General features: G+C 45.9%; 1 pseudogene; it reads left to right on the top strand.

The window, feature by feature from the left end:
* The first annotated feature begins 3,116 nt into the window (after window positions 1-3,116).
* LOC137142897 (olfactory receptor 8S1-like) lies at window positions 3,117-4,050 on the top strand (annotated as a pseudogene).
* The last annotated feature ends 6,556 nt before the right edge of the window (window positions 4,051-10,606 follow it).

The following is a 10,606-nucleotide window of genomic DNA, read 5'->3' as shown; positions in this document are numbered from 1 at the left end:
TTTGTTCTATTTTACCATAATCGTTCTACTTTGTGGAAGTTTTGTTCTTCCTTTGCTCTTTTTTCTTCTTGTTTCTAATAATGATGCTGTCAGGTGTTACAGTGAAATCAATGAACGTTTGGCTTGCTTTTCTACACCGCTCGGTCTGCTGACTGTTGCCAGATCTCATAAAATTCTCTCTCTCTTTTCAGATATCCTTCTACAAGACATGAGATTGTTAATCTTCTATCACTTATAGGTTTGATCTCTCTCTACTACCATCTCTGCATTTATTTCTGTGTAAAACATTGGTGTCTTTCTGTGGAGATCTCCTTTCTACTTCCTTCCATGCTGTTTTGGGGTGGGATGCACTCTCAATCATTGCTTCTTATGATCATCAGATGCATTTATACTCTGTTTGACTTTTCATATATTATGATGTTGCATTCTTCATTGTCATTTACTTCCTCTACAGATAGCAAACCTTTCCCACCACCACACTCTTGGATGTCCTTTCCATGTCTTCACTGGTATTAAATACCATTATTATTTTATTTTATTAAATACCATTAATATGCATTATTAACAGCTGTCTTGTTTGGATGTCAAATTTTTCACTTGATTCCACTAGGTTACCCCAGCAGCGTATTGTATTACTGTCATCTCCCACATATTAGTAAATTCATAGCCTTGAATTTTGTCCTTAGAATAGCTCCTATTGGCCTAATATTCTTTCTTCACTTATTCTTTGACTTTCTTATGTTGGATCACGGTGATTCCAAGGTATTTGTAGTGACCATGCTGAGAGATACCTTGGAATGTTCCTTCATTAACTTGTATGTCATCCAATTGTACAAGTCTGCCCATCAGTACAGATTCTGACACACATTTAACCAAGCCACCCCATAGCTTCATATATTCATCAAACTCTGTTACTCATACATCAATCTCTAGCTCCTTTTGGGATTGTTCATCTCCTTTTAGTTCATCCATGTCTAATAAATGGCTAACTCATTTACTCTTTGCTGATACAATAACCAAAATTTATCTCACAGAGCTTCCACGTCTGTGGCAGCATGCTCCACATGCTCTCTTGCTAATCAATGCCCTTGAAAGTTTTCTTTTCCAGTATGGACATTATCAATAAGAGTCCCTTCTTGCTAAAATTGAATGTTCCTTTTAAACATAGATTGCTGACAAAAGGAAATAATCTTTGGATGAACCCTGTGCATTTTCAATGTCTCAATGATCAATGATTATGAGAGTCAGTTGTATTTTTTTTCTAGTAGTCTACCCACACAATTCCTGATTCTTTTCTTTATTTCTTTTGTGTCTTCTGTGTTGCTCGCATTCAGCCTAAATTGATCTTTTGTCCCTTTCAGGTTTACTGAGGTGTCTTCTTGCTCAGGAGGCAACATTCCACTGTGAGCTAAAGATCTTGTTTGGCAGAATTGTTGATAGAAATTTCCATATAGTTAGTAAAAAAGTGGTCAGTCCATAATTCATAGGATCACTGCAGCATTCTTATACTTTCCAATGCATGCTTCTTTAACTTGCTGGAAAGAATACTGTGGAAGACCATATCAAAAGCTTTGCTAAAGTCAAGGTATATCATGTGCACTGCTTTCCCCACATCCACAAAGCCAGTCACCTCTTCATAGAAGGCAATCAGGTTGGTCATTCATGACTTGTCCTTGGTGAATCCATGTTGACTGTTCCTGATCACTTTCCTCTTTTCCAAGTGCCTCAAAATGGATTATTTGAGGACATGCTCCATGATTTTTCCAGGGATTGAGGTGAGGCTGACCGGTCTCTTGTTCTCCGGATACTCCTTCTTCCCTTTTTTGAAGATGGGCACTATATTTGCCTTTTTCCAGTCGTACGCGACCTCCCCCAATCACCACGAGTTTTCAAAGATAATGGCCAATGGCTCTGCAACCACATCAGCCAATTCCCTCAGCACCTTCGGATGCATTGCACCCGGCCCCATTGACTTGTGCATGTCCAGCGTTTCTAAGTAGTCCTGAACCTGTTCTTTCACCACCGAGGGATGTTCACCTCCTCCCCATACTGTGCTGCCCAGTGCAGTAGTCTGGGAGCTGATCTTGTATGTGAAAACAGAGGGGAAAAAAGCACTTACTACATCAGCTTTTCCCGCATCATCTGTCACCAGGTTGCCTCCCCCATTCAGGAAGGGGCCCACACTTTCCCTGACTTTCTTTTTGTTACTATCATACCTGTAGAAACCCTTCTTGTTACCCTTCATGGCCAGTGCTAGTGGACTTTCACACAAAACACCTTGCCAGTGGAGGAACCTGTCACACAGCTAAGCTCTTCCAAGGTCCTCTTTATGAAATTTGTAATAATTATCAATTTGTCTGTATTCTCTGTGCTTGGTTGGGTTGTCAGCCTCTATCAGTCTGGGTCCCAAAACAGTATTTCTAGGCCTTGGAGGTTATTTCTTATTAATGATACAGAAATCTTAGTTTTGTTGATAAGGATGAATCCAGTAAGACACAATAGATATTAAATACTCTACAAAAATTACAACATGTAACAGAGAATTGGCCAGATTCCCAGTGGCTGTGAATCAGCCATAGCTCCATTGGAGTTAAGGGGCCAGATCCCCTGCTGGAGTCAGAACAGCTGTATTGCTATTGATGTTAGCGGGACAGATTAAAGAGTTATTAGGCCAGAGAGCGGATGATTTTATACCAGGAGACCCAGTATCCAGTCTCCTCTCTCCAATGCCTCTTTAATTATTGAACCAGAGTGGAACAGGTCCAGCAGGAGAGACGAAGCAAGGCCCGCATCAGACTGTCCCATGGTCCCAGCTGAGCTGAGATTTTGTGAATGCCTGTGTGGCCTGATTCTGGGATTTAGGTGCTTAAAGGGGCAGTTAGGTGCCTAAATCCTTGTCTGTATCGGGCCCATTTTGTCTTTTTGAAACACACAAATTCCAAACAGCTTCTCACTACCTGTTTCTCTAAATCTTGTCTATTTAAAAAAAACTCAAAACATTCATTCATTCTTCTGACAAGATTATCTCCACAGGCCCTTTCAATTCACTTTTTTAAAGATGTTTTATTTTAATTTTTTTCCCCCTTACAACTCACAGTTTTCCCGAATAAATATCAATGGAAAATCAAGCAACAGTGACTGAATTTATTCTCCTGGGACTTTTCAGTGACCCACAGATGCAGATTCTCCTCTTCCTGGTATTTTTTTGTTATTTACCTAATCACTGTGGTTGGTAACGTAATGATCATGGTGGTGATAAGAGCTGATTCTGACCTTCACACCCCCATGTACTTCCTCCTCTTCCATTTATCCTTTGTTGATATCTGCTATTCCTCATTCACGGTGCCTAAGATGCTGGTCATCTTCCTAGCAGAACATAAAACTATTTCCGTCCACGGCTGCATTGCCCAGATTTTCTTCATCCTCTTCACAGCTGGTGCTGAAGTTTGCATTCTCTTGGCCATGGCTTATGACCGCTACGCTGCCATCTGTGACCCATTGAGTTACATGGAGATAATGAGCAAAGGGATCTGTGTTCTGCTGGTGTGTGGGGCATGGACAATAGGCTTCTTCCATGCACTGCTAAACACAGTTTTTACATTTGAGTTGCATTTCTGTGGGCCCAGTCAAATCAGCCACTTCAGCTGTGAGCTCCCTCATATAATACAACTGTTCTGCACTGAGACCTTCACCAATCAAGTGGTGCTTCTTACTTCTATTGTGATATTTGGAACAAGCTTGTTTCTCCTCACCCTGGTCTCCTACATTCACATCCTCTCTGCCATCCTGAAGATACATTCTGCGAAGGGAAGGCGTAAAGCCTTCTCCACCTGCAGCTCCCACCTTATTGTGGTTGGTTTATGGTACCTGACAGGTTTTTTACAGTACACAAAACCCAGCTCACTCTCCTCTGTGTTGCTGGATGAAATGCTCTCCCTCCAGTACAGCATCTTGATGCCCATGTTCAACCCCATCATCTACAGCCTGAAAAACAAGGAGGTGAAAAGAGCACTAAGGAAAATGTTGGGGAAATGGATCTTTCTCAAGTAGTGTTGATGTTCTTATTTAATTTATTTTTAAATCATAGAGCATTGAACTGTAGATAACTAGGGTTTGAGACATTCAGAGCTCAGGTAACTGATAGACAGGTCAGGACAAAACCTCAGTGGACCTAAATCAGTGTGGCTCTAATGAAATCAATGGGCTAGATCCGCAGTTACACAAAAGTCACTGGATTGGATCCTGGGTCTCCAACATTCAGAGTGAGTGCGCTGGGCACCACGCTGTTGAGGCATTCACCCACTTCTCTCCTGCCTCTCTCTGAATAGCTCTTTAATCTGTCCCAGTGACTGCAATGGAGCTATGGCCAATTTATAATAGCTGGGGATCTGACCATTTCCATAAAAAGAATCTCTTCATCTATTAATTTGTGTTCTCTTTTTTGGGCCTAATTTGTTGGAAACCCTATTTAATATTTTAGTACCTTATTGAACTGTACCACATTGAAATCTCAAGGGGTTTTCAGTAATAATGGGTGGGAGCAGTGGGTTTGCTCCCCAGGCTAATATTCTATCATTCTATGATTCTATGACCCTGAAGGCCAAAGAATGCAGATAACAACTCTAAAGCACGGTAGAATCCACCCTGAGAACGGAACAAAGTATGAACTAAGAAGAGGAGAAGTCATGCTTGTAATTGACTGGTGATTAAGTACCATACAGGATCCGGAGGCTGCATGACACAGCAACACTCATAGGATTGTATGGGGACCAACCACTATAACGACAAGGTGAGAACATGAACACTTTGGATTCGTTTTGCAATCATCATAGAGAATCAGATTACGCAGTGACAGAGGCCCTGCTCCCGCCCCTCGTGCTCAGCTTACTTGGCCAATAGACTGTCTTGAGCAACACAAAATAAGGACAGGGAATTATATTATACCATCTTACAGAACTCTCGGCTGTGAATGGGTGTGTGAATAGAATAGCTTTTTAAGATTTGTTATTTAGAATAAATGCGGTGTATTGCCTTAGCCCCTGAATAAGATCCTGCGGTCTTTTCTTTTACAAGTATAACAAGGCAAGAGCAACATACAATGTCTTTGTTCTTTGTTTACCTGTGTATCTTGAAGATCTGAGTGTTAGTAGGGCAAGCAGGCCCAGCAGCAGGCCCAGAACCATCTCAGGCAGGTACACAGGCCTAAATACTTATACAAAATTAAACTTTATACTGCTAATCCTGATAATGACTGTGTTATGTGGACTTTTTGGGACTATATATGGATCCAAATTAATACATACATACATAGAGCCTGTCTGCATTACCTGGAGAACGCACGGGGTATCTCTGCTGCTCCATTACAGAAACACTCTGCACATTACCTGGAGTACCCACCAGGGGTCACTACTGCTCCAGGATAGATGCAATCTCTGTTTTACCTCGAGTACCCACCGGGTGCCACTGCTGCTCTTGGATACACACACTCTGTGCAGTACCTGGAGAACACACTGGGTATCTCTGCTGGTCCATTACAGAAACGCTCTGCTCATTAACTCGAGTACCCATCAGGTGTTACTGCTGCTCCAGGAGAGACACACTCTGTGCATTACCTCGAGTACCCACCGGGTGTCACTGCTCTTCCAAGACAGTCATACTCTGTGCGTTACCATGAGTTCCCACTGGGTGTCTCTGCTGCTCCTGGACAGACTCGCTCTGTGCATTCCTTTGAGTACCAACAGGGAGTCACTGCGGCTCCAGGAGAAATGCACTCGGCACATTACCTCGAGTACCCAGATAGTGTCACTGCTGCTCCAGAAAAAAAAAACTCTGTGCATCATCTGGAGAACCCACCGGGTGTCACTGCTGCTACATTTCAGAAACGCTCTGTACATTACCTCGAGTGCCCTGCAGGTGTCACTGCTCCTCCAGGACAGACACACTCTGTGTATTACCTCGAATACCCAGAGGGTGTCACTGCTGATCCAGGACCTCGAGTCCTGTCCATACTGTCCATTACCTCGAGTACCCACCAGGTGTCAATCCTGCTCCAGAACAGTCACACTCTGTGAATTATGTCGAGTACACATCAGGTGTCTCTGCTTCTCCAGGATAGATGCGCTATGTGCATTACCTCAAATATGCACCAGGGGTCATTGCTGCTCCAGATCAGACACACTCTGTGCATTACCACGAGTACGCACTGGGTGTCTCTCCTGCTCCAGGACAGACTCGCTCTGTGCATTCCTTCGAATACCAACCGGGAGTCACTGCGGCTCCAGGACAGACGTGTTCTTTGCATGACCTCGAGTACCCACCGGGTGTGTCTGCTGCTCCATTACAGAAATGCTCTGTGTATTACCTCGAGTACCCCCCCAGTGTCACTACAGTTCCAGGAGAGACACACTCTGTGCATTACCATGAGTACCTACCGGTGTCACTGCTGTTCCAGGAAACACGAGCTCTGTGCATTATCTGGAGAACACACAGGGTATCACTGTGGCTCCATTACAGAAATGATCTGTGCATTACCGTGAGTACCCACAAGGTCTCACTGCTGCTCCAGGAGAGACACATTCTGTGTATTTCCTCAAGTACCCACGGGATGTTACTGCTATTCCAAGACAGTCACACTCTGTGCATTACCTCGAATACCCACCAGGTGTCAATGCTGCTCCAGGATAGACACAAACAGTGTATTACCTCGAGTAACCCACAAGTGTCACTACTGATCTAGGAGCGACACACTCTGTACATTACCTGGATAACGCAACAAGTATCACTTCTGCTCCATTAAAGAAATGTTCTGCACATTACCTCGAGTACCCACCAGGTGTCACTGCTGCTCCAGGACAGACACACTATGTGCATTACATGGAGAATCCACCGGGTGTCACTGCTGCTCCATTACAGAAACGCTCTGTGCATTACCGCGAGTACCCACTAGGTGTCACTGCTGCTCCAGAACAGACACACACAGTGCATTACCTCGAGTAACCACCGGTGTCACTGGTGTTACAGGACAGACGAGGTCTGTGCATTACTTGGAGAACCCACTGGGTGTCACTGTTGCTGCATTACAGAAACGATCTGTGAATTACCTCGAGTACCCACCAGATGTCAGTGCCGCTCCAGGAATGATGCGTTCTGTGCATTACCGCAAGTACCCAGATGGTGTCACTGCTTCTCCAGGACAAACACACTTTCTCAAATACCTGGAGAACACACCAGCTGTCACTGCTGCGCCATACAGAAACTCTCTATGCATTACCTCGAGTACGCCCCAGCTGTCACTGCTGCTCCAGGAAACACACTCTCTGTGTATTACCTCAAATATTCACAGCATGTCACTGGTGATCCAGGACAGCCACACTCTGTCCATTACCTCGTGTACCCACCAGGTGTCTCTGCTGCTCCAGGAGAGACACACTGTGTACATTACCACGAGTAACCACCGGTGTCACACCTGTCCCAGGACAGAAACACTGTGCATTACCTCGAGTAACCACCAGCTGTCACTGCTGCTCCTGGAGAGATGCACTCGGTGCATTACCGTGACTACTCACAGGGTGTCACTGCTGACCCAGGACAGACACACTGTGCCCATTACCTTGAGTACCCACCAGGTGTGTCTGCTTCTCCAGGAAAGACACACACTTTGAATTACGTCGCGTAACCACCAGGTTTCACTGCTTCTACAGGATAGACGCAATCTTTGTATTACCTCAAGTTCCCACTGGGTGTCACTGCTGCTCCAAGACAGCCAAGCACTGTGCATTACCTTGAGTACCCAGATAGTGTCACTGCTTCTCCGGAGAAGACACATGCTGTGATTTACGTTGCATACGCAGCAGGTATCACTGTTGCTCCATGATAGACTCAATCTGTGTATTACATTGAGCACCCACCAGTTGTCACTGCTGATAATGGACAGACTTGCTCTTTGCATTACTTCGAGAACCCACCGGTGTCACTGCTGCTCCAGGAAAGACACGTTGTGAATTACATCCAGTAAACACCAGGTGTCACTGCTTCTTCAGGATAGACGCAATCTGTGTATTACCTCGAGTACCCACCGGGTGTCTCTGCTGCTCCAAGGCAGACAAAAAATGTACAATACCTCGAGAACGCACTGGTTGTCACTGCTGCTCCATTAGAGAGCCACTCTGCTCATTACCTCGAGTACCCACCAGGTGTCACTGCTGGTCCAGGATACACGATCTCTGTGCATTACCTCGAATGACCACAGGGTGTCACTGCTGCTTCAGGATAGCCACACTCTGTGAATTACAACGAGTACACATCGGGTGTGACTGCTGCTCCAGAACAGACACAAGTTGTGTATTACCTCGAATACTCACAGGGTGACACTGCTGATCCAGGACAGTCACACTCTGTGCATTACCTCGAGTACGCACAAGGTGTCACTACTTCTCCAGAAAAGACACACGCTATGAATTACGTTGCATATGGAGCAGATGTTACTGCTGGTCCAGGACACATGATCTCTGTGCTTTACCTCGAATGACCAAAGGGTGTCACTGCTGCTGCAGGACAGCCACACTCTGTGAATTACATCGACTACACATCGGGTGTCACTGCTGCTCCAGAACAGACACACTCTGTTCATTACCTGGAAAACCCCCAGTGTCACTGCTCTTCCAAAACATTCACACACTGTGCATTACCTCGCGTACCAACCAGGTGTCACTGCTGTTCCAGAACAGACACACTCTGTGCATTATCTGGAGAAACCACCAGGTGTCACTGCTCTTCCAAGACATTCACACTCTGTGCATTATGTTGAGTACCCACCAGGTGTCACTGCTGCTCCAGAACATACGCACTCTCTGCATTATCTGGAGAACCAACCAGGTGTGACTGCTGCTCCAGGAAAAACACTCTGTGCATTACGTTGAGTACCCACCAGGTGTCACTGCTGCTCCAGAACATACGCACTCTCTGCATTACCTCGAGTACCAACCAGGTGTGACTGCTGCTCCAGGAAAAACACACTCTGTGCATTATCTGGAGAACCCACCGGGTGTCACTGCTGCTACATTACAGAAACGCTCTGTGCATTACCTCGAGTACCCTGCAGGTGTCAGTGCTGCTCCAGGACAGACACACTCTATCCATTACCTCGAGTACTCACCGGGTGTTACTTCTGGTACAGAAAAGACACACCCTGTGAATATATTGTGTACACAGCAGGTGTCACTGTTGCTGCAGGATAGACACAATATGGGTATTACATCGAGTACCCACAGGTTGTCACTGCTGATAAAGGAAAGACCAGCTCTGTGCATTACTTCGAGTACCAACCCGGTATCACTGCGGCTGTAGGACAGACGTGCTATGTGCATTACCTTGATTACTCACCGGGTGTCACTGCAACTCCAGGACAGACAGACTCTGTGCATTACATTGAATACCCACCTGGTTTCACTGCTCCTCCAAGATATACACGCAATCTGCATTACCTCTAGTACCCATCAGGTGTCACTGCTACTCCAGGATAGACACACTCTGTGTATTACCTCGAACACCCACCGGGTGTCACAGCTGCTCCAGCACAGACACACTCTATGCATTACCTCGAGTACCCCCCAGCTGTCACTGCTGCTCCAGAAAAGACACACTCTGTGTATTACCTTGAGTACTCACCAGGTGTCACTGCTGATGCAGGAGACACACACTCTGTCCATTACCTCGAGTACCCACCGGGTGTCACTCCTGGTCCAGGACACACGATCTCTGTGACTTAGTTGGAGAACGCACTGGTTGTCACTGATGTTCCATTACATTAACGCTCTGCACATTACCTCAAGTAACCACCAGATCTCACTGCAGTTCTAGGACAGACACACTCTTTGTACTACGTCGAATAACCACCGTGTGTCACTGCTGATCCAGGAAAGACACACAGTGTGAATTACGGCGCGTACCCACCAGGTTTCACTGCTGCTCCATTACAGAAATGCTCTGTGCATAATCTCGAACACCCACCGGGTGTCACTGCTGCTCCAGCACAGACACACTCTATGCATTACCTCGAGTACCCCCCAGCTGTCACTGCTGCTCCAGAAAAGGCACACTCTGTGTATTACCTCTAGTACCCACCGGCTGTCACTGCTGTGGCAGGACAGACGAGCTCCGTGCATTATCTGGAAAAACCACCGGGTGTCACTGTTGCTCCATTATATAAACGATCTGTGCATTACCTCGAGTACCCACCAGGTGTCACTGCTGCTCCAGCAGAGATGCACTCGGTGCATTATCTCGACTACTCAAAGGGTGTCACTGCTGATCCAGGACAGACACACTCTCTCCATTACCTCGAGGACCCACCAGGTGTCTCTGCTGCTCCAGGAAAGACACACGCTTTGAATTAAGTTGCGTAACCACCAGATCTCACTGCTGCTCCAGGAGAGACACACGCTGTGCAGTAACACGAATAACCACTGGTGTCACTGCTGTTCCAGGACAGACGCACTCTGTTTATTACCTCGAATACACATTGGTGTCACTGCTGATCCAGGAAAGACCCATGCTGTGAATTACAGCACGTACCCACCAGGTGTCACTGCTGGTCCAGGACAAACTA

Source organism: Emydura macquarii, unplaced genomic scaffold, assembly GCF_026122565.2.
Source record: "Emydura macquarii macquarii isolate MOO-44397 ecotype Brisbane River unplaced genomic scaffold, CSIRO-AGI_Emac_v2 contig_3286, whole genome shotgun sequence".
NCBI classification, from domain to species: domain Eukaryota; kingdom Metazoa; phylum Chordata; order Testudines; family Chelidae; genus Emydura; species Emydura macquarii.
Note: the sequence above shows the minus strand (reverse complement) of the source record. Positions and strands in the feature narration are given on the sequence as shown.